Below are 26,097 nucleotides of genomic sequence, written 5' to 3'. Positions count from 1 at the left end.
AACTCTCGAAAGAAGAACAAGGCTAGAGGAAGATCTGAGACAAAGAAATCTGACTTTTACCAGAGCTGACCAGAGGAAAGCACAAACACAGTCCCCCACTACCACAAATAATGCTGTCAAGTTTACCACATTTGGGGAAATAACAGGGGTCAGCATACCCAGAATGCAATGAATGAACCTCACCCTGGGAGAACAATCTTCATGACCATGGTATCTCCTATGCAAAATAAGTATGATTTGGGATAGGGCTGGAGAGGGCCGCTGCTCAGGCACATCTCTGTCAAGTAAAGGAGATTCAACTGAGGCAGCACAAGGGAACTCTCATCTGGGGACAACAACTGCAGGAGGTACACATATTTTCAGATGAACATGGGAGGGCAGAAGGCTGCCTAATACTGAAGCACCCCCAAACAACAAACCAAATGCAACAACTAGTGCAAGCATTCCTGGGGGAAGGCCTGCAGCAGATGGATTTGCATATGGTGATGTCATCCAAGCAGTGGGTCAAAGTTGGCTTCAACCCTCGTCTGCATATGAAAAGATAAAATTGGCATGCAGGGCATGGCGGCCTTTTGCGGTGCTTGGATGACCCCTAGTTCGCATTAAACACCTCCACCCTCCTTCGGTGTGGGGCTCATGATGGCTATGCCCCAGCCCCTGAAGCATTCAAGCTGATTTCTTGCAGCAGCTGGGCACTGTAACAGCTCCAGAGCTGCTCTGTAAGGCAAGTAAAAGGGTGTGGGCCCTGCAGCACTACCTGTAGTTTGCATTGTGCGTTGGAAGGCACAAAGTAAGCAGACGGGAGAAGTCAGGATAGTGCGCAAGGGCATAGAAGGGAGCAACTCAAGAAAAGAGAAGTGGAAACAGACTGCAAATTAGGCTGGAGAGAGACCTGAGACAAAGAGATCTGAATTATACGAGAGCCGACCAGGTGAAACACAAATTATGCAGTCAAGTGTCCAACATTTGGGGAAACCGCAGGAGTAGCACACCCAGAGTGCAATGGGTGAGCCTTGCCCTGGGAGAAGCACCTTCATGATCATAGTATCTCACCTGGCAGGTAAGTAGGAGCTGGGGAGGGTCGCTGCTCGGGCACCCCCCTGTTAAGTGAAGGAGATCCAACTGAGGCAGCACAAGGGAACTCTCGAAAGAAGAACAAGGCTAGAGGAAGATCTGAGACAAAGAAATCTGACTTTTACCAGAGCTGACCAGAGGAAAGCACAAACACAGTCTCTCACTACCACAAATAATGCAGTCCAGTTTCCCACATTTGGGGAAATCACAGGGGTCAGCATACCCAGAATCAGTGGCGGAACAAGCAAGCGGTGGGCCCAGGTGCAACAAAATGCTTTGGGCCCCCCATCCAAGTACACCCCATGGGCAGTGCGCGCCGTAGGCGCGCGCGCAAAAATACATAGTGGCGTGGCTTCGTGGGGAAGGGGTGTGTCCACAAAATAATACCAATTCATAAAACGGTGCACAGTAGTCTCCATTCTTCAAATTACGCCGCACAGTAGCACCACTACACCAGGTAGAGACCCTTTTACTCCTTACAGCGAACAGATTCCCCTTTTTACACATAACGGCAGACAGCGTGCACTTTTTACACATAACGGCAGACAGCGTGCCCTCGTTACACATAGCGGCAGACAGCATACACTTTTTACACAATGGCAGACAGCGTGCCCTCGTTACACATAGCGGCAGACAGCGTGCCCTCGTTACACATAGCGGCAGACAGCGTGCACTTTTTACACATTACGGCAGGCAGCGTCCCCATTTTACACATTACGGCAGACAGCGTCCCCATTTTACACATTACGGCAGACACCATACACTTTTACACATAACGGCAGATAGCGTGCCCTTTTTACACATTACGGCAGGCAGATTCTACCTTTTTACACATAGCGGCAGGCAGATTCCCCATTTTTACATTGCGGCATGCAGATTCCCCATTTTTATACATAGCGGCAGGCAGTCCCCCCTTTTTACACATTGCGGCAGGCAGTCCCAACAAATAAAAAAAGAAATTACCTGCTTGTTGCCAGGGGTTTCATGCACTTGGTTCCATGCACAGTGCCAGGATGTCATGCTCGTTGCCAGGGGTTTCATGCACTGGGTGTCATGCTCGTTGCTAGTGGGTAGTGCTTGTTGCTAGGGCCGTGCTCCCAGTGCCACATATGCTCCCAGTGCCAGATATTCCCCCACAGTGCCAGGTATATGCACCCAGTGCCAGATATTCTCCCACAGTGCCAGATATTCCCCCCCAGTGCCAGGTATATGCCCCCAGTGCCAGGTACATGCCCCCCCAGTGCCAGTTATATGCCCCAGTGCCAGGTATATGCCCCCAGTGCCAGATATTCCCCCCCAGTGCCTGCTTCCCCCCCAGTGCCAGGTATATGCCCCCCCAGTGCCAGATATTCTCCCACAGTGCCAGATATTCCCCCCCAGTGCCAGATATTCCCCCCCAGTGCCAGGTATATGCCCCCAGTGCCAGATATTCCCCCCCAGTGCCAGGTATATGCCCCCAGTGCCAGATATTCTCCCACAGTGCCAGATATTCCCCCCCAGTGCCAGGTATATGCCCCCAGTGCCAGGTACATGCCCTCAGTGCCGGGTATATGCCCCCCCAGTGAAAGGTATATGTCCCCAGTGCCAGATCTGTCCCCCCAGTGCCAGGTATATGTCCCCAGTGCCAGATCTGTCCCCCCAGTGCCAGGTATATGTCCCCAGTGCCAGATCTGTCCCCCCAGTGCCAGGTATATGTCCCCAGTGCCAGATCTGTCCCCCCAGTGCCAGGTATATGTCCCCAGTGCCAGATCTGTCCCCCCAGTGCCTGCTCCCCCGGTCCCCCCTCCCCCCCCCTATGTGTTGGAGGGACACGAGCGCATCGCGCGTCTCTACTGTGTCCCTCCTGGCTCTCCCCCGCTTGTCTAATGAAGCATGTGCCCTTTGTGAGCCAATCAGAGCTCACGAACGGCACATGCTTCCTTAGAGCGGCCGGGGGAGAGCCAGGAGGGACACAGAGAGACGCGCGATGCGCTCGTGTCCCTCCAACACATAGGGGGGGGGGCCGGGGGAGCAGGGGAGCAGCAAGGAGGGAGAGGAGAACGCAGATTGACATGCGGACTCTCGTCCGCATGTCAATCTGTTCTAAATGCCGGCCGGCGGCTGTGGGCCCCTGAGTGCGGCGGGGCCCCAGTGCAATGCACTGCCTGCCCCGCCAGTAGTTCCGCCCCTGCCCAGAATGCAATGAATGAACCTCACCCTGGGAAAACAATCTTCATGACCATGGTATCTCCTATGCAAAATAAGTATGATTTGGGATAGAGCTGGGGAGGGCCGCTGCTCAGGCACATCTCTGTCAAGTAAAGGAGATTCAACTGAGGCAGCACAAGGGAACTCTCATCTGGGGACAACAACTGCAGGGAGAACACATATTTTCAGATGAACATGGGAGGGCAGAAGGCTGCCTAATACTGAAGCACCCCCAAACAACAAACCAAATGCAACAACTAGTGCAAGCATTCCTGGGGGAAGGCCTGCAGCAGATGGATTTGCATATGGTGATGTCATCCAAGCAGTGGGTCAAAGTTGGCTTCAACACTCATCTGCATATGAATAGAGAAGAGGGGCGTGCAGGGCATGGCGGCCTTTTGCGGCGCTTTGATGACCCCTAGTTCGCATTAAACACCTCCACCCTCCTTCGGTGTGGGGCTCATGTTGGCTATGCCCCAGCCCCTGAAGCATTCAAGCTGATTTCTTGCAGCAGCTGGGCACTGTAACAGCTCCAGAGCTGCTCTGTAAGGCAAGTAAAAGGGTGTGGGCCCTGCAGCACTACCTGTAGTTCGCATTGTGCGTTGGATAGAGATGAGCGGGTTCGGTTCCTCGGAATCCGAACCCGCCCTAACTTCAGCTTTTTTTACACGGATCCGAGCGACTCGGATCTTCCCGCCTTGCTCGGTTAACCCGAGCGCGCCCGAACGTCATCATGACGCTGTCGGATTCTCGCGAGGCTCGGATTCTATCGCGAGACTCGGATTCTATATAAGGAGCCGCGCGTCGCCGCCATTTTACACGTGCATTGAGATTGATAGTGAGAGGACGTGGCTGGCGTCCTCTCCGTTTAGAGAAGAAATAGATAGGAGAGTGAGAGTGAGACAGTGACACTTCATTTACTGGAGCTTAGGAGGAGTACTCAGACAGAGAGTGCAGAATTTTGCTGATAGTATTAGTTAGTTATACTAGTGACAGAGTGAGACAGTGACACTTCATTTACTGGAGCTTAGGAGGAGTACTCAGACAGAGAGTGCAGAATTTTGCTGATAGTATTAGTTAGTTATACTAGTGACTGACCAGTGACCACCAGTGCAGTTTTATATTATTTAATATAATCCGTTCTCTGCCTGAAAAAACGATACACAGTGACTCAGTCACATACCATATCTGTGCTCAGCCCAGTGTGCTGCTGCATCATCTATGTATAATATCTGACTGTGCTCACACAGCTTAATTGTGGGGGAGACTGGGGAGCAGTTAGGTTATAGCAGGAGCCAGGAGTACATATTAAAATTAAACAGTGCACACTTTTTTTCTGCAGGAGTGCCACTGCCAGTGTGACTGACCAGTGACCTGACCACCAGTATATAGTATACTATATTGTATTGTGAATGTCTGCCTGTAAAAGTTAAACACACGTCGTGTGACTTGTGTGGTGTTTTTTTATTCTATAAAATAAAAAACTCATTCTGCTGACAGACAGTGTCCAGCAGGTCCGTCATTATATAATATATACCTGTCCGGCTGCAGTAGTGATATATATATATTTTTTATATCATTATTTATCATCCAGTCGCAGCAGACACAGTACGGTAGTTCACGGCTGTAGCTACCTCTGTGTCGGCACTCGGCAGTCCATCCATAATTGTATACCACCTACCCGTGGTTTTTTTTTCTTTCTTCTTTATACATACTACATCTCATTATCAACCAGTCTATATTAGCAGCAGACACAGTACGGTATTCCACGGCTGTAGCTACCTCTGTGTCGGCACTCGGCAGTCCATCCATAATTGTATACCACCTACCCGTGGTTTTTTTTTCTTTCTTCTTTATACATACTACATCTCATTATCATCCAGTCTATATTAGCAGCAGACACAGTACAGTACGGTAGTCCACGGCTGTAGCTACCTCTGTGTCGGCACTCGGCAGTCCGTCCATAATTGTATACCACCTACCCGTGGTTTTTTTTTTCTTTCTTCTTTATACATACTACATCTCATTATCAACCAGTCTATATTAGCAGCAGACACAGTACGGTAGTCCACGGCTGTAGCTACCTCTGTGTCGGCACTCGGCAGTCCATCCATAATTGTATACCACCTACCCGTGGTTTTTTTTTCTTTCTTCTTTATACATACTACATCTCATTATCATCCAGTCTATATTAGCAGCAGACACAGTACAGTACAGTAGTCCTCGGCTGTAGCTACCTCTGTGTCGGCACTCGGCAGTCCGTCCATAATTGTATACCACCTACCCGTGGTTTTTTTTTTCTTTCTTCTTTATACATACTACATCTCATTATCATCCAGTCTATATTAGCAGCAGACACAGTACAGTACGGTAGTCCACGGCTGTAGCTACCTCTGTGTCGGCACTCGGCAGTCCGTCCATAATTGTATACCACCTACCCGTGGTTTTTTTTTTCTTTCTTCTTTATACATACTACATCTCATTATCATCCAGTCTATATTAGCAGCAGACACAGTACAGTACGGTAGTCCACGGCTGTAGCTACCTCTGTGTCGGCACTCGGCAGTCCGTCCATAATTGTATACCACCTACCCGTGGTTTTTTTTTTCTTTCTTCTTTATACATACTACATCTCATTATCATCCAGTCTATATTAGCAGCAGACACAGTACAGTACGGTAGTCCACGGCTGTAGCTACCTCTGTGTCGGCACTCGGCAGTCCGTCCATAATTGTATACCACCTACCCGTGGTTTTTTTTTCTTTCTTCTTTATACATACTACATCTCATTATCATCCAGTCTATATTAGCAGCAGACACAGTACAGTACGGTAGTCCATGGCTGTAGCTACCTCTGTGTCGGCACTCGGCAGTCCGTCCATAATTGTATACCACCTACCCGTGGTTTTTTTTTTCTTTCTTCTTTATACATACTACATCTCATTATCAACCAGTCTATATTAGCAGCAGACACAGTACGGTAGTCCACGGCTGTAGCTACCTCTGTGTCGGCACTCGGCAGTCCATCCATAATTGTATACTAGTATCCATCCATCTCCATTGTTTACCTGAGGTGCCTTTTAGTTGTGCCTATTAAAATATGGAGAACAAAAATGTTGAGGTTCCAAAATTAGGGAAAGATCAAGATCCACTTCCACCTCGTGCTGAAGCTGCTGCCACTAGTCATGGCCGAGACGATGAAATGCCAGCAACGTCGTCTGCCAAGGCCGATGCCCAATGTCATAGTACAGAGCATGTCAAATCCAAAACACCAAATATCAGTAAAAAAAGGACTCCAAAACCTAAAATAAAATTGTCGGAGGAGAAGCGTAAACTTGCCAATATGCCATTTACCACACGGAGTGGCAAGGAACGGCTGAGGCCCTGGCCTATGTTCATGGCTAGTGGTTCAGCTTCACATGAGGATGGAAGCACTCAGCCTCTCGCTAGAAAACTGAAAAGACTCAAGCTGGCAAAAGCACCGCAAAGAACTGTGCGTTCTTCGAAATCCCAAATCCACAAGGAGAGTCCAATTGTGTCGGTTGCGATGCCTGACCTTCCCAACACTGGACGTGAAGAGCATGCGCCTTCCACCATTTGCACGCCCCCTGCAAGTGCTGGAAGGAGCACCCGCAGTCCAGTTCCTGATAGTCAGATTGAAGATGTCAGTGTTGAAGTACACCAGGATGAGGAGGATATGGGTGTTGCTGGCGCTGGGGAGGAAATTGACCAGGAGGATTCTGATGGTGAGGTGGTTTGTTTAAGTCAGGCACCAGGGGAGACACCTGTTGTCCGTGGGAGGAATATGGCCACTGACATGCCTGGTGAAAATACCAAAAAAATCAGCTCTTCGGTGTGGAAGTATTTCAACAGAAATGCGGACAACAGGTGTCAAGCCGTGTGTTGCCTTTGTCAAGCTGTAATAAGTAGGGGTAAGGACGTTAACCACCTCGGAACATCCTCCCTTATACGTCACCTGCAGCGCATTCATAATAAGTCAGTGACAAGTTCAAAAACTTTGGGGCGACAGCGGAAGCAGTCCACTGACCAGTAAATCCCTTCCTCTTGTAACCAAGCTCACGCAAACCACCCCACCAACTCCCTCAGTGTCAATTTCCTCCTTCCCCAGGAATGCCAATAGTCCTGCAGGCCATGTCACTGGCAATTCTGACGAGTCCTCTCCTGCCTGGGATTCCTCCGATGCATCCTTGCATGTAACGCCTACTGCTGCTGGCGCTGCTGTTGTTGCTGCTGGGAGTCGATGGTCATCCCAGAGGGGAAGTCGTAAGCCCACTTGTACTACTTCCAGTAAGCAATTGACTGTTCAACAGTCCTTTGCGAGGAAGATGAAATATCACAGCAGTCATCCTGCTGCAAAGCGGATAACTGAGGCCTTGACAACTATGTTGGTGTTAGACGTGCGTCCGGTATCCGCCGTTAGTTCACAGGGAACTAGACAATTTATTGAGGCAGTGTGCCCCCGTTACCAAATACCATCTAGGTTCCACTTCTCTAGGCAGGCGATACCGAGAATGTACACGGACGTCAGAAAAAGACTCACCAGTGTCCTAAAAAATGCAGTTGTACCCAATGTCCACTTAACCACGGACATGTGGACAAGTGGAGCAGGGCAGGGTCAGGACTATATGACTGTGACAGCCCACTGGGTAGATGTATGGACTCCCGCCGCAAGAACAGCAGCGGCGGCACCAGTAGCAGCATCTCGCAAACGCCAACTCTTTCCTAGGCAGGCTACGCTTTGTATCACCGCTTTCCAGAATACGCACACAGCTGAAAACCTCTTACGGCAACTGAGGAAGATCATCGCGGAATGGCTTACCCCAATTGGACTCTCCTGTGGATTTGTGGCATCGGACAACGCCAGCAATATTGTGTGTGCATTAAATATGGGCAAATTCCAGCACGTCCCATGTTTTGCACATACCTTGAATTTGGTGGTGCAGAATTTTTTAAAAAACGACAGGGGCGTGCAAGAGATGCTGTCGGTGGCCAGAAGAATTGCGGGACACTTTCGGCGTACAGGCACCACGTACAGAAGACTGGAGCACCACCAAAAACTACTGAACCTGCCCTGCCATCATCTGAAGCAAGAAGTGGTAACGAGGTGGAATTCAACCCTCTATATGCTTCAGAGGTTGGAGGAGCAGCAAAAGGCCATTCAAGCCTATACAATTGAGCACGATATAGGAGGTGGAATGCACCTGTCTCAAGCGCAGTGGAGAATGATTTCAACGTTGTGCAAGGTTCTGATGCCCTTTGAACTTGCCCCATGTGAAGTCAGTTCAGACACTCCCAGCCTGAGTCAGGTCATTCCCCTCATCAGGCTTTTGCAGAAGAATCTGGAGACATTGAAGGAGGAGCTAACACGGAGCGATTCCGCTAGGCATGTGGGACTTGTGGATGGAGCCCTTAATTCGCTTAACAAGGATTCACGGGTGGTCAATCTGTTGAAATCAGAGCACTATATTTTGGCCACCGTGCTCGATCCTAGATTTAAAGCCTACCTTGGATCTCTCTTTCCGGCAGACACAAGTCTGCTGGGGTTGAAAGACCTGCTGGTGAGAAAATTGTCAAGTCAAGCGGAACGCGACCTGTCAACATCTCCTCCTTCACATTCTCCCGCAACTGGGGGTGCGAGGAAAAGGCTCAGAGATCCGAGCCCACCCGCTGGCGGTGATGCAGGGCAGTCTGGAGCGACTGCTGATGCTGACATCTGGTCCGGACTGAAGGACCTGACAACGATTACGGACATGTCGTCTACTGTCACTGCATATGATTCTCTCAACATTGAAAGAATGGTGGAGGATTATATGAGTGACCGCATCCAAGTAGGCACGTCACACAGTCCGTACTTATACTGGCAGGAAAAAGAGGCAATTTGGAGGCCCTTGCACAAACTGGCTTTATTCTACCTAAGTTGCCCTCCCACAAGTGTGTACTCCGAAAGAGTGTTTAGTGCCGCCGCTCACCTTGTCAGCAATCGGCGTACGAGGTTACATCCAGAAAATGTGGAGAAGATGATGTTCATTAAAATGAATTATAATCAATTCCTCCGTGGAGACATTGACCAGCAGCAATTGCCTCCACAAAGTACACAGGGAGCTGAGATGGTGGATTCCAGTGGGGACGAATTGATACTCTGTGAGGAGGGGGATGTACACGGTGATATATCGGAGGATGATGATGAGGTGGACATCTTGCCTCTGTAGAGCCAGTTTGTGCAAGGAGAGATTAATTGCTTCTTTTTTGGGGGGGGTCCAAACCAACCCGTCATATCAGTCACAGTCGTGTGGCAGACCCTGTCACTGAAATGATGGGTTGGTTAAAGTGTGCATGTCCTGTTTATACAACATAAGGGTGGGTGGGAGGGCCCAAGGACAATTCCATCTTGCACCTCTTTTTTCTTTTATTTTTCTTTGCGTCATGTGCTGTTTGGGGAGGGTTTTTTGGAAGGGCCATCCTGCGTGACACTGCAGTGCCACTCCTAGATGGGCCCGGTGTTTGTGTCGGCCACTAGGGTCGCTTATCTTACTCACACAGTCAGCTACCTCATTGCGCCTCTTTTTTTCTTTGCGTCATGTGCTGTTTGGGGAGGGTTTTTTGGAAGGGCCATCCTGCGTGACACTGCAGTGCCACTCCTAGATGGGCCCGGTGTTTGTGTCGGCCACTAGGGTCGCTTATCTTACTCACACAGTCAGCTACCTCATTGCGCCTCTTTTTTTCTTTGCGTCATGTGCTGTTTGGGGAGGGTTTTTTGGAAGGGCCATCCTGCGTGACACTGCAGTGCCACTCCTAGATGGGCCCGGTGTTTGTGTCGGCCACTAGGGTCGCTTATCTTACTCACACAGTCAGCTACCTCATTGCGCCTCTTTTTTTCTTTGCGTCATGTGCTGTTTGGGGAGGGTTTTTTGGAAGGGACATCCTGCGTGACACTGCAGTGCCACTCCTAGATGGGCCCGGTGTTTGTGTCGGCCACTAGGGTCGCTTATCTTACTCACACAGCGACCTCGGTGCAAATTTTAGGACTAAAAATAATATTGTGAGGTGTGAGGTATTCAGAATAGACTGAAAATGAGTGTAAATTATGGTTTTTGAGGTTAATAATACTTTGGGATCAAAATGACCCCCAAATTCTATGATTTAAGCTGTTTTTTAGGGTTTTTTGAAAAAATCACCCGAATCCAAAACACACCCGAATCCGACAAAAAAAATTCGGTGAGGTTTTGCCAAAACGCGGTCGAACCCAAAACACGGCCGCGGAACCGAACCCAAAACACAAAACCCGAAAAATTTCCGGCGCTCATCTCTAGCGTTGGAAGGCACAAAGTAAGCAGACGGGAGAAGTCAGGATAGTGCGCAAGGGCATAGAAGGGAGCGGCTCAAGAAAAGAAAAGTGGAAACAGACAGCAAACTAGGCTGGAGAGAGACCTGAGACAAAGACATCTGAATTATACGAGAGCCGACCAGGGGAAACACAAATTATGCAGTCAAGTTTCCCACATTTGGGGAAATCACAGGGGCAGCACACCCAGAGTGCGATGGGTGAGCCTTGCCCTGGGAGAAGCACCTACATGATCATAGTATCTCACCTGGCAGGTAAGTAGGAGTTGGGCTAGAGCTGGGGAGGGTCGCTGCTCGGGCACCCCCCTGTCAAGTGAAGGAGATCCAACTGAGGCAGCACAAGGGAACTCTCGAAAGAAGAACAAGGCTAGAGGAAGATCTGAGACAAAGAAATCTGACTTTTACCAGAGCTGACCAGAGGAAAGCACAAACACAGTCCCCCACTACCACAAATAATGCAGTCGAGTTTCCAACATTTGGGGAAATCACAGGGGTCAGCATACCCAGAATGCAATGAATGAACCTCACCCTGGGAGAACAATCTTCATGACCATGGTATCTCCTATGCAAAATAAGTATGATTTGGGATAGGGCTGGGGAGGGCCGCTGCTCAGGCACATCTCTGTCAAGTAAAGGCGATTCAACTGAGGCAGCACAAGGGAACTCTCATCTTGGGACAACAACTGCAGGGAGAACACATATTTTCAGAAGAACATGGGAGGGCAGAAGGCTGCCTAATACTGAAGCACCCCCAAACAACAAACCAAATGCAACAACTAGTGCAAGCATTCCTGGGGAAGGCCTGCAGCAGATGGATTTGCATATGGTGATGTCATCCAAGCAGTGGGTCAAAGTTGGCTTCAACCCTCGTCTGCATATGAAAAGAAAAAAGGGATGTGCAGGGAATGGCGGCCTTTTGCGGCGCTTGGATGACCCCTAATTCGCATTAAACATCTCCACCCTCCTTCGGTGTGGGGCTCATGTTGGCTATGCCCCAGCCCCTGAAGCATTCAAGCTGATTTCTTGCAGCAGCTGGGCACTGTAACAGCTCCAGAGCTGCTCTGTAAAGCATGTAAAAGGGTGTGGGCCCTGCAGCACTACCTGTAGTTTGCATTGTGCGTTGGAAGGCACAAAGTAAGCAGACAGGAGAGGTCAGAATAGTGCGCAAGGGCATAGAAGGGAACGGCTCAAGAAAAGAGAAGTGGAAACAGACAGCAAACTAGGCTGGAGAGAGACCTGAGACAAAGAGATCTGAATTATATGAGAGCCGACCAGGGGAAACACAAATTATGCAGTCAAGTTTCCCACATTTGGGGAAATCACAGGGGCAGCACACCCAGAGTGCAATGGGTGAGCCTTGCCCTGGGAGAAGCACCTACATGATCATAGTATCTCACCTGGCAGGTAAGTAGGAGTTTGGCTAGAGCTGGGGAGGGTCGCAGCTCGGGCACCCCCCTGTCAAGTGAAGGAGATCCAACTGAGGCAGCACAAGGGAACTCTCGAAAGAAGAACAAGGCTAGAGGAAGATCTGAGACAAAGAAATCTGACTTTTACCAGAGCTGACCAGAGGAAAGCACAAACACAGTCCCCCACTACCACAAATAATGCAGTCAAGTTTCCCACATTTGGGGAAATCACAGGGGTCAGCATACCCAGAATGCAATGAATGATCCTCAACCTGGGAGAACAATCTTCATGACCATGGTATCTCCTATGCAAAATAAGTATGATTTGGGATAGAGCTGGGGAGGGCCGCTGCTCAGGCACATCTCTGTCAAGTAAAGGAGATTCAACTGAGGCAGCACAAGGGAACTCTCATCTTGGGACAACAACTGCAGGGAGAACACATATTTTCAGATGAACATGGGAGGGCAGAAGGCTGCCTAATACTGAAGCACCCCCAAACAACAAACCAAATGCAACAACTAGTGCAAGCATTCCTGGGGAAGGCCTGCAGCAGATGGATTTGCATATGGTGATGTCATCCAAGCAGTGGGTCAAAGTTGGCTTCAACCCTCGTCTGCATATGAAAAGAAAAAAGGGATGTGCAGGGAATGGCGGCCTTTTGCGGCGCTTGGATGACCCCTAATTCGCATTAAACATCTCCACCCTCCTTCGGTGTGGGGCTCATGTTGGCTATGCCCCAGCCCCTGAAGCATTCAAGCTGATTTCTTGCAGCAGCTGGGCACTGTAACAGCTCCAGAGCTGCTCTGTAAAGCATGTAAAAGGGTGTGGGCCCTGCAGCACTACCTGTAGTTTGCATTGTGCGTTGGAAGGCACAAAGTAAGCAGACAGGAGAGGTCAGAATAGTGCGCAAGGGCATAGAAGGGAGCGGCTCAAGAAAAGAGAAGTGGAAACAGACAGCAAACTATGCTGGAGAGAGACCTGAGACAAAGAGATCTGAATTATACGAGAGCCAACCAGGGGAAACACAAATTATGCAGTCAAGTTTCCCACATTTGGGGAAATCACAGGGGCAGCACACCCAGAGTGCAATGGGTGAGCCTTGCCCTGGGAGAAGCACCTACATGATCATAGTATCTCACCTGGCAGGTAAGTAGGAGTTGGGCTAGAGCTGGGGAGGGTCGCAGCTCGGGCACCCCCCTGTCAAGTGAAGGAGATCCAACTGAGGCAGCACAAGGGAACTCTCGAAAGAAGAACAAGGCTAGAGGAAGATCTGAGACAAAGAAATCTGACTTTTACCAGAGCTGACCAGAGGAAAGCACAAACACAGTCCCCCACTTCCACAAATAATGCAGCCAAGTTTCCCACATTTGGGGAAATCACAGGGGTCAGCATACCCAGAATGCAATGAATGAACCTCAACCTGGGAGAACAATCTTCATGACCATGGTATCTCCTATGCAAAATAAGTATGATTTGGGATAGAGCTGGGGAGGGCCGCTGCTCAGGCACATCTCTGTCAAGTAAAGGAGATTCAACTGAGGCAGCACAAGGGAACTCTCATCTGGGGACAACAACTGCAGGGAGAACACATATTTTCAGATGAACATGGGAGGGCAGAAGGCTGCCTAATACTGAAGCACCCCCAAACAACAAACCAAATGCAACAACTAGTGCAAGCATTCCTGGGGGAAGGCCTGCAGCAGATGGATTTGCATATGGTGATGTCATCCAAGCAGTGGGTCAAAGTTGGCTTCAACCCTCGTCTGCATATGAAAAGAAAAAAGGGATGTGCAGGGCATGGCGGCCTTTTGCGGCGCTTCGATGACCCCTAATTCACATTAAACACCTCCACCCTCCTTCGGTGTGGGGCTCATGTTGGCTATGCCCCAGCCCCTGAAGCATTCAAGCTGATTTCTTGCAGCAGCTGGGCACTGTAACAGCTCCAGAGCTGCTCTGTAAAGCATGTAAAAGGGTGTGGGCCCTGCAGCACTACCTGTAGTTTGCATTGACGTTGGAAGGCACAAAGTAAGCAGACAGGAGAGGTCATAATAGTGCGCAAGGGCATAGAAGGGAGCGGCTCAAGAAAAGAGAAGTGGAAACAGACAGCAAACTAGGCTGGAGAGAGACCTGAGACAAAGAGATCTGAATTATACGAGAGCCGACCAGGGGAAACACAAACTATGCAGTCAAGTTTCCCACATTTGGGGAAATCGCAAGAGCAGCACACCCAGAGTGCAATGGGTGAGCCTTGCCCTGGGAGAAGCACCTTCATGATCATAGTATCTCACCTGGCAGGTAAGTAGGAGTTGGGCTAGAGCTGGGTAGGGTCGCTGCTCGGGCACTTCTCTGTCAAGTGAAGGAGATCCAACTGAGTCAGCACAAGGGAACTCTCGAAAGAAGAACAAGGCTAGAGGAAGATCTGAGACAAATAAATCTGACTTTTACCAGAGCTGACCAGAGGAAAGCACAAACACAGTCCCCCACTACCACAAATAATGAAGTCGAGTTTCCCACATTTGGGGAAATCACAGGGGTCAGCATACCCAGAATGCAATGAATGAACCTCACCCTGGGATAACAGTCTTCATTACCATGATATCTCCTATGCAAAATAAGTATGATTTGGGATAGGGCTGGGGAGGGCCGCTGCTCAGGCACATCTCTGTCAAGTAAAGGAGATTCAACTGAGGCAGCACAAGGGAACTCTCATCTGGGGACAACAACTGCAGGGAGAACACATATTTTCAGATGAACATGGGAGGGCAGAAGGCTGCCTAATACTGAAGCACCCCCAAACAACAAACCAAATGCAACAACTAGTACAAGCATTCCTGGGGGAAGGTCTGCAGAAGACGGATTTGCATACAGTGATGTCATCCAAGCAGTGGGCCAAAGTTGGCTGGAACCCTCATCTGCATATGAAAAGAGAAAAGGGGGATGCAGGGAATGGCGGCCTTTTGCGGCGCTTGGATGACCCTTAGTTCGCATTAAACACCCCCACCCTCCTTCGGTGTGGGGCTCATGTTGGCAATGCCCCAGCCCCTGAAGCATTCAAGCTGATTTCTTGCAGCAACTTGGCACTGTAACAGCTCCAGAGCTGCTCTGTAATGCAAGTAAAAGTTTGTGGGCCCTGCAGCACTACCTGTAGTTTGCATTGTGCATTGGAAGGCACAAAGTAAGCAGACAGGAGGAGAAGTCAGGATAGTGCACAAGGGTATAGAAGGGAGGGGCTTAAAAAAAAGAAGTGGAAACAGACTGCAAACTAGGCTGGAGAAAGACCTGAGACAAAGAGATCTGAATTATATGAAAGCCGACCAGTGGAAACACAAATTATGCAGTCAAGTTTCCCACATTTGGGGAAATCGCAAGAGCAGCACACCCAGAGTGCAATGGGTGAGCCTTGCCCTGGGAGAAGCACCTTCATGATCATAGTATCTCACCTGGCAGGTAAGTAGGAGTTGGGCTAGAGCTGGGTAGGGTCGCTGCTCGGGCACTTCTCTGTCAAGTGAAGGAGATCCAACTGAGTCAGCACAAGGGAACTCTCGAAAGAAGAACAAGGCTAGAGGAAGATCTGAGACAAATAAATCTGACTTTTACCAGAGCTGACCAGAGGAAAGCACAAACACAGTCCCCCACTACCACAAATAATGAAGTCGAGTTTCCCACATTTGGGGAAATCACAGGGGTCAGCATACCCAGAATGCAATGAATGAACCTCACCCTGGGATAACAGTCTTCATTACCATGATATCTCCTATGCAAAATAAGTATGATTTGGGATAGGGCTGGGGAGGGCCGCTGCTCAGGCACATCTCTGTCAAGTAAAGGAGATTCAACTGAGGCAGCACAAGGGAACTCTCATCTGGGGACAACAACTGCAGGGAGAACACATATTTTCAGATGAACATGGGAGGGCAGAAGGCTGCCTAATACTGAAGCACCCCCAAACAACAAACCAAATGCAACAACTAGTGCAAGCATTCCTGGGGGAAGGCCTGCAGCAGATGGATTTGCATATGGTGATGTCATCCAAGCAGTGGGTCAAAGTTGGCTTCAACCCTCGTCTGCATATGAAAAGAAAAAAGGGATGTGCAGGGCATGGCGGCCTTTTGCGGCGCTTGGATGACCCCTAATTCACATTAAACACCTCCACCCTCCTTCGGTGTGGGGCTCATGTTGGCTATGCCCCAGCCCCTGAAGCATTCAAGCTGATTTCTTGCAGCAGCTGGGCACTGTAACAGCTCCAGAGCTGCTCTGTAAAGCATGTAAAAGGGTGTGGGCCCTGCAGCACTACCTGTAGTTTGCATTGACGTTGGAAGGCACAAAGTAAGCAGACAGGAGAGGTCATAATAGTGCGCAAGGGCATAGAAGGGAGCGGCTCAAGAAAAGAGAAGTGGAAACAGACAGCAAACTAGGCTGGAGAGAGACCTGAGACAAAGAGATCTGAATTATACGAGAGCCGACCAGGGGAAACACAAATTATGCAGTCAAGTTTCCCACATTTGGGGAAATCGCAAGAGCAGCACACCCAGAGTGCAATGGGTGAGCCTTGCCCTGGGAGAAGCACCTTCATGATCATAGTATCTCACCTGGCAGGTAAGTAGGAGTTGGGCTAGAGCTGGGTAGGGTCGCTGCTCGGGCACTTCTCTGTCAAGTGAAGGAGATCCAACTGAGTCAGCACAAGGGAACTCTCGAAAGAAGAACAAGGCTAGAGGAAGATCTGAGACAAAGAAATCTGACTTTTACCAGAGCTGACCAGAGGAAAGCACAGACACAGTCCCCCACTACCACAAATAATGCAGTCAAGTTTCCCACATTTGGGGAAATCACAGGGGTCAGCATAACCAGAATGCAATGAATGAACCTCACCCTGGGAGAACAATCTTCATGACCATGGTATCTCCTATGCAAAATAAGTATGATTTAGGATAGGGCTGGGGAGGGCCGCTGCTCAGGCACATCTCTGTCAAGTAAAGAAGATTCAACTGAGGCAGCACAAGGGAACTCTCATCTGGGGACAACAACTGCAGGGAGAACACATATTTTCAGATGAACATGGGAGGGCAGAAGGCTGCCTAATACTGAAGCACCCCCAAACAACAAACCAAATGCAACAACTAGTGCAAGCATTCCTGGGGGAAGGCCTGCAGCAGATGGATTTGCATATGGTGATGTCATCCAAGCAGTGGGTCAAAGTTGGCTTCAACCCTCGTCTGCATATGAAAAGAGAAAAGGGGCGTGCAGGGCATGGCGGCCTTTTGCGGTGCTTGGATGACCCCTAGTTCGCATTAAACACCTCCACCCTCCTTCGGTGTGGGGCTCATGTTGGCTATGCCCCAGCCCCTGAAGCATTCAAGCTGATTTCTTGCAGAAGCTGGGCACTGTAACAGCTCCAGAGCTGCTCTGTATGGCAAGTAAAAGGGTGTGGGCCCTGCAGCACTACCTGTAGTTCGCATTGTGCGTTGGAAGGCACAAAGTAAGCAGATGGGAGAAGTCAGGATAGTGCGCTAGGGCATAGAAGGGAGCGGCTCAAGAAAAGAGAAGTGGAAACAGACAGCAAATTAGGCTGGAGAGCTCTTCTGTCTATATTTTGCAAACCTGCTCTTGTCCTCTCCAGCTGCTCCATGTAGATTTGACGTCTGGAAAGGTGCATAACCCACTGACAAGCAGGCACACTCCTGCATGAGTTTTCTCTCTCACTAGCTGGATGATACACAATCATTTGCATGTGCTCCACCTCCGACACACCACCCACCCAACCACCCAGTGACCAGAGCCACCCACAAGCCAACTGGCTCCGTGATTTAATTTGCACAGTGTAGTCATCCAGGCAGCATGTCCTTCTCAATGGAAGGATCTCTGGTTCCATGGAATCTTCCACATTGGAATGCTGCGGAATAAAAAGGATTTAAATATTCAGCTTGCTAGCATTCAATGTACCTGCGGCTTGGCTTTAGCACATGTGTCTTCATCCTGTGGCCCTCCAGCTGCTGTGAAACTACACATCCCAGCATGCCCTGCCACAGTTTTGCTATTAAGGTATGTTAAAACTGAGGCAGGGCATGCTGGGATGTGTAGTTCCACAGCAGCTGGAGGGTCGCAGGTTGAAGACCCATGTTCTAGCATGCCTGTTCTATGATGCATGTACCGTGATGTCACAATCAGCTTGAAATGGGGTGTCTAGCAGGCATTTGCCGACAGCCACTTGAGGGAGATGCAGCATATCGGAGGTCTTCGATGCCTTTCCAGCAAATGCACACCACCTGCTGCTGGTCTGGACACAAAACAATGCCCACAATCGAAGTCCCAAAATGCCCAACTACAGGATTCATGTAAGTAGTGAATTTAGGAATGAATTTAGAAGTAGGAAATTAAGTTAGTTCACAAGTACATTCAAATTCAGATCTAAAGTCTAGGTAGGCCTCACGTCCTGGCAGCCCCCAGCACTTAAAAATGCCTTGATTAGAAGTAGAGAATTAAATGTAGATAAAAAGTAGACACAAAATAAGACTCCACAGAGCAGTTATCAGGTGTCTTTATCAATTGTTGCATTTAAAAAATCAAGCAATTAGGGAACACAATGTTGCAACAATGTAACCCTATTTGCAAAATAGTACTAAATAAGTTTGTCGATGTAAGACATTTGCAAAGGCGCATCCAAAACACGCTGGAAAATGCAACTGAATCTGTTTTTGGAGGCTAGAATAGGAAATGTGCATCGGTCCTACAAGTACTGAAAGCTCTTCTACCATCTCCCTTTTCTGAAAAGCCATTTAATATATGGTTTCCAGATAGGGGACATATCAGATATTGCCTTTCAAAAGCAGCAAATATCATACCACTTCTATTGCCATCAAAGATAAACATTGATTGTTTTCAGATATTGGATTGAAAAAGCAGTCTTTATTGACATAAAGAAGCAAAAAAACATACATAAACATTACACACATAAGTACTGTGTTGCAGCACAGATAAAACACAATACAAATGCTGTCGGTATAGTACAGTTCAAGAACTACAGCACAGGCCAGCCTACACTATAAATCATGAACTGCACTATACATTTAAACAATACAATAATACAACAGTTAATAAGGCTATGGGTGTGGAGTGTAAGAGGGTGAGGGAATCACAAGCCCGAAGCTTTATTGAAAGACAGACACATATAAAGGGAGGATTAATAAATACAAAGATATCCTTTACTATAGAATGTAATTCAATCCGGTCTTTCAACTCTTCCACAACTTAAAAACGGATAGTGTTTCCAAGCCTTCCATCCTGGAATATCTTCAGTCTCTCGCCAATGAAGAAAACAATCCCTCCAGCAGACTCTTCAACCACGATACAAGATCACAGCCAAAAGGGCGAGAAGCAACTACACTTGCGTTTAACCAAAATAGCTAAAACTTAGTGGAGGAAAGTGCAGTGCACCAAAACATAAGCTGACACAATCATGGAGAATGCGCCAGCATATATGCTCTTCTATCTATATTTTGCAAACCTGCTCTTGTCCCCTCCAGCTGCTCCATGTAGATTTGACGTCTGGCAAGGTGCATAACCCACTGACAAGCAGGCACACTCCTGCATGAGTTTTCCCTCTCACTAGCTGGATGATACACATTCATTTGCATGTGCTCCACCTCCGACACACCGCCCACCCAACCACCCAGTCACCAGAGCCACCCACAAGCCAACTGGCTCCGTGACTTAATTTGCACAGTGCAGTCATCCAGGCAGCATGTCCTTCTCAATGGAATAATCTCTGGTTCCATGGAATCTTCCGCATTGGAATGCTGCGGAACAAAAAGGATTTAAACATTCATCTTGCTAGCATTCAATGTACCTGCGGCTTGGCTCTAGCACATGGGTCTTCATCCTGTGGCCCTCCAGCTGCTGTGAAACTACACATCCCAGCATGCCCTGCTACAGTTTTGCTATTAAGGTATGCTAAAACTGAGGCAGGGCATGCTGGGATGTGTAGTTCCACAGCAGCTGGAGGGTCGCAGGTTGAAGACCCATGTTCTAGCATGCCTGTTCTATGATGCATGTTCCGTGATGTCACAATCAGCTTGGAATGGGGTATCTAGCAGGCATTTGCTGACAGCCACTTGAGGTAGACACACATCAGGAGATGCAGCATATCGGAGGTCTTCGATGCCTTTCCAGCAAATGCACACCACCTGCTGCTGGTCTGGACACAAAACAATGCCCACAATCGAAGTCCCAAAATGCCCAACTACAGGATTCATGTAAGTAGTGAATTTAGGAATGAATTTAGAAGTAGGAAATTAAGTTAGTTCACAAGTACATTCAAATTCAGATCTAAAGTCTAGGTAGGCCTCACGTCCTGGCAGCCCCCAGCATTTAAAAATGCCTTGATTAGAGGTAGGGAATTAAATGTAGATAAGAAGTAGACGCAAAATAAGACTCCACAGAGCAGTTATCAGGTGTCTTTATCAATTGTTGCATTTAAAAAATCAAGCAATTAGGGAACACAATGTTGCAACAATGTAACCCTATTTGCAAAATAGTACTAAATAAGTTTGTCGATGTAAGACATTTGCAAAGGCGCATTTAAAACACACTGGAAAATGCAACTGAATCTGTTTTTGGAGGCTAGAATAGGAAATGTGCATCGGTCCAACAAGTACTGAAAGCTCTTCTACCATCATCCTTTTCTGAAAAGCCATTTAATATATGGTTCCCAGATAGGGGACATATCAGATATTGCCTTTCAAAAGCAGCAAATATCATACCACTTCTATTGCCATCAAAGATAAACATTGATTGTTTTCAGATATTGGATTGAAAAAGCAGTCTTTATTGACATAAAGAAGCAAAAAAACATACATAAACATTACACACATAAGTACTGTGTTGCAGCACAGCCAAAACACAATACAAATGCTGTCGGTATAGTACAGTTCAAGAACTACAGCACAGGCCAGCCTACACTATAAATCATGAACTGCACTATACATTTAAACTATACAATAATACAACAGTTAATAAGGCTATGTGTGTGGAGTGTAAGAGGGTGAGGGAATCACAAGACCGAAGCTTTATTTTAACACAGACACATATAAGGGGAGGGGCAATAAATAGAAAGGTATCCTTTACTATAGAATGTAGTCCAATCCGACCTCTGTGCTCTTCCACAACTGAAAAACGGATAGTGTTCCCAAGCCTTCCATCCTGGAATATCTTTGGTCTTTCGCCAATGAAGAAAACAATCCCTCCCTCCAGCAGACCCTTCAACCACGATACAAGATCACAGCCAAAAGGCCGAGAAGCAACTACACTTGAGCTTAAAAAAAATGGCTAAAACTTATTGGAGGAAAGTGCAGTGCACCAAAACATAAGCTGACACAATCATGGAGAATGTGCCAGCATATATGCTCTTCTATCTATATTTTGCAAACCTGCTCTTGTCCCCTCCAGCTGCTCTATGTAGATTTGACGTCTGGCAAGGTGCATAACCCACTGACAGGCAGGCACACTCCTGCATGAGTTTTCTCTCTCACTAGCTGGATGATACACAATCATTTGCATGTGCTCCACCTCCGACACACCACCCACCCAACCACCCAGTCACCAGAGCCACCCACAAACCAACTGGCTCCGTGATTTAATTTGCACAGTGTAGTCATCCAGGCAGCATGTCCTTCTCAATGGAAGGATCTCTGGTTCCATGGAATCTTCCGCATTGGAATGCTGCGGAACAAAAAGGATTTAAACATTCATCTTGCTAGCATTCAATGTACCTGCGGCTTGGCTCTAGCACATGGGTCTTCATCCTGTGGCCCTCCAGCTGCTGTGAAACTACACATCCCAGCATGCCCTGCCACAGTTTTGCTATTAAGGTATGGTAAAACTGAGGCAGGGCATGCTGGGATGTGTAGTTCCACAGCAGCTGGAGGGTCGCAGGTTGAAGACCCATGTTCTAGCATGCCTGTTCTATGATGCATGTACCGTGATGTCACAATCAGCTTGGAATGGGGTGTCTAGCAGGCATTTGCTGACAGACACTTGAGGTAGACACACATCAGGAGATGCAGCATATCGGAGGTCTTCGATGCCTTTCCAGCAAATGCACACCACCTGCTGCTGGTCTGGACACAAAACAATGCCCACAATCGAAGTCCCAAAATGCCCAACTACAGGATTCATGTAAGTAGTGAATTTAGGAATGAATTTAGAAGTAGGAAATTAAGTTAGTTCACAAGTACATTCAAATTCAGATCTAAAGTCTAGGTAGGCCTCACGTCCTGGCAGCCCCCAGCATTTAAAAATGCCTTGATTAGAGGTAGGGAATTAAATGTAGATAAGAAGTAGACGCAAAATAAGACTCCACAGAGCAGTTATCAGGTGTCTTTATCAATTGTTGCATTTAAAAAATCAAGCAATTAGGGAACACAATGTTGCAACAATGTAACCCTATTTGCAAAAAAGTACTAAATAAGTTTGTCGATGTAAGACATTTGCAAAGGCGCATTTAAAACACACTGGAAAATGCAACTGAATCTGTTTTTGGAGGCTAGAATAGGAAATGTGCATCGGTCCAACAAGTACTGAAAGCTCTTCTACCATCTTCCTTTTCTGAAAAGCCATTTAATATATGGTTCCCAGATAGGGGACATATCAGATATTGCCTTTCAAAAGCAGCAAATATCATACCACTTCTATTGCCATCAAAGATAAACATTGATTGTTTTCAGATATTGGATTGAAAAAGCAGTCTTTTAATCAAAATAAAAACACAAACACACACAGCGTGACAGTAAAATTATTGAGACAGGCTGTAGCATGTGGGTGCATGTAACCCTATAAAAGTGATGGATTGGGTGACTATTACAATACCCACTGTTGCTGTCTGAAAAATTATGGATTTATAGATTGCTCTGCCGAGACATGTTTTTTTCTAAAATGCACCACAGGTATGGATGGATAGTATACTTGACGACACAGAGGTAGGTAGAGCAGTGGCCTACTGTACCGTACTGCTATATATTATATTATTTATTATTATTATTATCCTTTATTTATATGGCGCCACAAGGGTTCCGCAGTGCCCAATTACAGAGTACATAAACAAATAATCAAACAGGAAAACAGCAACTTACAGTTGACGACAATATAGGACAAGTACAGGGTAAATAAACATAGCTACATCAGCAGATGACACTGGAATAAGTATAAGGTGGCAGAAGACTGCTGGATTTGGTGCAGCTGAAGATTATTAAAGTAAGAAAAGAGTAAGCACATGAGGGAAGAGGGCCCTGCTCGTGAGAGCTTACATTCTAAAAGGGAGGGGTAGACAGACAGGGGTGAGACAGATGGGGTACATAGAGAGCGTGGAACAGAGGTTTAGGATGAGATTTGGCTGGGTTTGGTGAAGAATTGGGTCTTGAGAGCCCGTTTGAAGTTTTGTAGAGAGGTGGAGAGTCTGCGGGGGAGAGGTAGGGAATTCCAGAGAAGTGGTGCAGCACGTGGAAAATCTTGGAGGTAGGAGTGGGAGGAAGTAATCCGTAGGCAGGAGTCGGTGTGCATTAGCAGAGCGAAGAGGACGGGTGGGAGTGTAAAGCGAGATAAGATCAGAGATGTAGATGGGAGAGGAGTGGGTGAGGGCTTTGTAAGCAAGTGTGAGAAGCTTGAAATGGATTCTGAAAGGGAAGGGGAGCCAGTGAAGGACTAGTAAGAGAGGAGAGGTGGACGTAGTGCGTTTGGTGAGGAAAATGAGCCGGGAAGCAGCATTGAAGATAGATTGGAGTGGAGAGAGGTATTTGTCAGGAATGCCAGTCAGGAAGAGATTACAGCAGTCCAGTCTGGAGATGACCAGTGAGTGGATAAGAGTCTTAGTAGCATCCTGGGTCAGAAAGGGTCTGATCCTGGAAATATTTTTTAGATGAAAACGGCAGGTTTGTGAGAGGTGCTGAATGTGTGGTTTGAAGGAGAAGGAGGAGTCAAGGATTACTCCAAGACAGCGCACTTGGGGGGTAGAGGAGATAGTAGTGCCATCAATAGATAATGAGATTGTAAGAGGTGAGGTTATGCGGGAGGGAGGGAAGATGATCAGCTCGGTCTTAGACATGTTAAGTTTAAGAAAGAGCTGGGACATCCAGGAAGAGATAGCAGAGAGACAGTTGGAGATACGAGTGAGGAGAGTAGGGGAGAGGTCTGGAGAGGAAAGATAGATTTGAGTGTCATCAGCATAGAGATGATATTGGAAACCAAAAGAACTAATGAGCTTACTTAGTGAGGACGTATAGAGAGAGAAGAGAAGAGGACCAAGGACAGAACCTTGGGGTACCCCTACAGTTAGTGGAAGTGAGGGGGAGGTGGAGTCATGAGAGGAGACAGAGAATGAACGGTCAGAAAGGTAGGACGACAACCAAGAGAGGGCTGTGTTACGCAGACCAATGGAGTGAAGGATTTGCAGTAGGAGAGGATGGTCCACAGTGTCAAAAGCAGCAGAGAGATCAAGTAGAATAAGTAGAGAGTAGTGTCCCTTAGATTTAGCAGCATGGAGGTCATTGCATACTTTTGTAAGGGCAGTTTCAGTGGAGTGGAGAGGACGGAAGCCAGACTGGAATGGGTCAAGCAGTGAGTGTGAGGAAAGAAAGGAAGTAAGGCGGTTGTAGACAATACGCTCAAGGAGTTTGGAGGCAAAATGGAGGAGAGAGATGGGTCGGTAGTTGGAGAGAGTGTTTGGATCAAGGGTAGGTTTTTTAAGAATAGGAGAGATGAGAGCGTGCTTGAAGGCAGAGGGGACAGTGCCTGATGAGAGGGAGAGATTGAGAAGGTGGGAAAGATGGGAAAAAGCAGAAGAAGAGAGGTGGCAAAGGAGGCGGGAGGGGATTGGGTCAAGTGGGGAGGTGGTGAGGGGACAGGAACGAATGAGGGCCATGACTTCCTCTCCAGATGCATGGGAGAAAGATGACAGAGTTGGTGCGAGGGATGGGGAGGGTTCGTAAGGGTTGGGAGAAGGCTGGTTACTGATAGTCTGGTGTGATGTGATGTCCTGACGTATGGAGTCAATTTTGGATGTGAAGTAAGTGGCAAAGTCAAGAGCAGAGAGTGAGGAAGGGAGACGAGGTGGAGGTGGGCAGAGGAGTGAGTTGAGAGTGGCAAAGAGGCGCCGGGGGTTGGAAGACTGGGAGGAGATGAGGTTCTTGAAGTATGACTGTTTAGCAAGAGAAAGGGCAGCACTGAAGGATGAGAGCATAAGTTTGAAATGGAGGAAGTCTGCCTTAGAGCGTGATTTCCTCCAGTGTCGCTCAGCCGTACGTGAGCATTTTTGCAGATATCTGGTGCATTTGGTGTGCCAGGGTTGAGGTGTTAATTTGTGAGGGTGAATAGTGGTTGGTGGAGCAACAGAGTCAAGAGCAGAAGTAAGGGAAGCATTGTATGTGGAAGTGGCTTGTTCAGGGCATGAGAGAGAGAGAATAGGAGAGAGAAGTGAGTCAAACAGGGAGGAAAGGAATGTGGTGTCAATAGCTTCAATGTTACGCTTAGTGATGGTAGCCTTAGGAGGTAGAGATGGGGAAGTCGAGAGAGATAGGTTGAAGGAGAGCAGGTGGTGATCAGAGAGGGGAAATGGGGAGTTGGAAAAATCAGAAATATCACAGCGGTGAGTGAAGACCAGATCCAGTGAGCTCCCATTCACATGGGAGGGTGAGGAGGTCCACTGGGAGAGACCAAGTGAAGAGGTGAGGTTAAGGAGTTTAGAGGCAGGGGATTGTGTGGGGATGTCAATAGGGATGTTGAAATCGCCTAGGATAATGGTGGGAATGTCAGAAGAGAGGATACAGCATTATGGGCCTGATATGAGTGTGACCAGCGGTGATGTGGAATGCAGTAGGAGGTGCTGTTTAGTAAGCACCACTTCTATATTCACCATGCAGTATATTGTGTGAATATAGAAGTGTTGGCTGTGTTATATATTAGAGTAATTATTGCAGCTCCCAGCTAAAATTGCAACAATGTAATTTAGTGACAAGTTGCAGAGATTAACCCTTTCTGTGGCTGCTGCACAACCTCTATTCATATCGCTGAATTCAATTAGGG

General features: G+C 47.8%; 13 non-coding genes and 1 pseudogene across 13 annotated transcripts; all 14 read right to left on the bottom strand.

The window, feature by feature from the left end:
* Positions 1 to 70: 70 nt before the first annotated feature.
* LOC134951217 (U1 spliceosomal RNA) lies at positions 71 to 234 on the bottom strand. Its single transcript, XR_010183998.1, has one exon. It is a non-coding gene; the product is annotated as a U1 spliceosomal RNA (small nuclear RNA).
* Positions 235 to 905: 671 nt separating this feature from the next.
* On the bottom strand, positions 906 to 1,068 carry LOC134952996 (U1 spliceosomal RNA). Its single transcript, XR_010185348.1, has one exon. It is a non-coding gene; the product is annotated as a U1 spliceosomal RNA (small nuclear RNA).
* Positions 1,069 to 10,723: 9,655 nt separating this feature from the next.
* On the bottom strand, positions 10,724 to 10,886 carry LOC134952832 (U1 spliceosomal RNA). Its single transcript, XR_010185224.1, has one exon. It is a non-coding gene; the product is annotated as a U1 spliceosomal RNA (small nuclear RNA).
* Positions 10,887 to 11,038: 152 nt separating this feature from the next.
* LOC134950787 (U1 spliceosomal RNA) lies at positions 11,039 to 11,202 on the bottom strand. The gene has a single exon (XR_010183645.1). It is a non-coding gene; the product is annotated as a U1 spliceosomal RNA (small nuclear RNA).
* A 691-nt stretch (positions 11,203 to 11,893) lies between these two features.
* Positions 11,894 to 12,035, bottom strand: LOC134952706 (U1 spliceosomal RNA; annotated as a pseudogene).
* Positions 12,036 to 12,187: 152 nt separating this feature from the next.
* Positions 12,188 to 12,351, bottom strand: LOC134951517 (U1 spliceosomal RNA). The gene has a single exon (XR_010184243.1). It is a non-coding gene; the product is annotated as a U1 spliceosomal RNA (small nuclear RNA).
* A 670-nt stretch (positions 12,352 to 13,021) lies between these two features.
* Positions 13,022 to 13,184, bottom strand: LOC134952632 (U1 spliceosomal RNA). Its single transcript, XR_010185115.1, has one exon. It is a non-coding gene; the product is annotated as a U1 spliceosomal RNA (small nuclear RNA).
* A 152-nt stretch (positions 13,185 to 13,336) lies between these two features.
* On the bottom strand, positions 13,337 to 13,500 carry LOC134951634 (U1 spliceosomal RNA). Its single transcript, XR_010184337.1, has one exon. It is a non-coding gene; the product is annotated as a U1 spliceosomal RNA (small nuclear RNA).
* Positions 13,501 to 14,170: 670 nt separating this feature from the next.
* On the bottom strand, positions 14,171 to 14,333 carry LOC134952622 (U1 spliceosomal RNA). The gene has a single exon (XR_010185107.1). It is a non-coding gene; the product is annotated as a U1 spliceosomal RNA (small nuclear RNA).
* Positions 14,334 to 14,485: 152 nt separating this feature from the next.
* On the bottom strand, positions 14,486 to 14,649 carry LOC134951856 (U1 spliceosomal RNA). Its single transcript, XR_010184517.1, has one exon. It is a non-coding gene; the product is annotated as a U1 spliceosomal RNA (small nuclear RNA).
* Positions 14,650 to 15,322: 673 nt separating this feature from the next.
* Positions 15,323 to 15,485, bottom strand: LOC134952353 (U1 spliceosomal RNA). The gene has a single exon (XR_010184897.1). It is a non-coding gene; the product is annotated as a U1 spliceosomal RNA (small nuclear RNA).
* Positions 15,486 to 15,637: 152 nt separating this feature from the next.
* On the bottom strand, positions 15,638 to 15,801 carry LOC134951855 (U1 spliceosomal RNA). Its single transcript, XR_010184516.1, has one exon. It is a non-coding gene; the product is annotated as a U1 spliceosomal RNA (small nuclear RNA).
* Positions 15,802 to 16,471: 670 nt separating this feature from the next.
* Positions 16,472 to 16,634, bottom strand: LOC134952264 (U1 spliceosomal RNA). The gene has a single exon (XR_010184826.1). It is a non-coding gene; the product is annotated as a U1 spliceosomal RNA (small nuclear RNA).
* A 152-nt stretch (positions 16,635 to 16,786) lies between these two features.
* Positions 16,787 to 16,950, bottom strand: LOC134950946 (U1 spliceosomal RNA). The gene has a single exon (XR_010183775.1). It is a non-coding gene; the product is annotated as a U1 spliceosomal RNA (small nuclear RNA).
* Positions 16,951 to 26,097: the final 9,147 nt, after the last annotated feature.

Source organism: Pseudophryne corroboree, chromosome 8 (genome assembly GCF_028390025.1).
Source record: "Pseudophryne corroboree isolate aPseCor3 chromosome 8, aPseCor3.hap2, whole genome shotgun sequence".
NCBI lineage: Eukaryota > Metazoa > Chordata > Amphibia > Anura > Myobatrachidae > Pseudophryne > Pseudophryne corroboree.
This window is presented reverse-complemented; position numbering and strand designations above follow the sequence as displayed.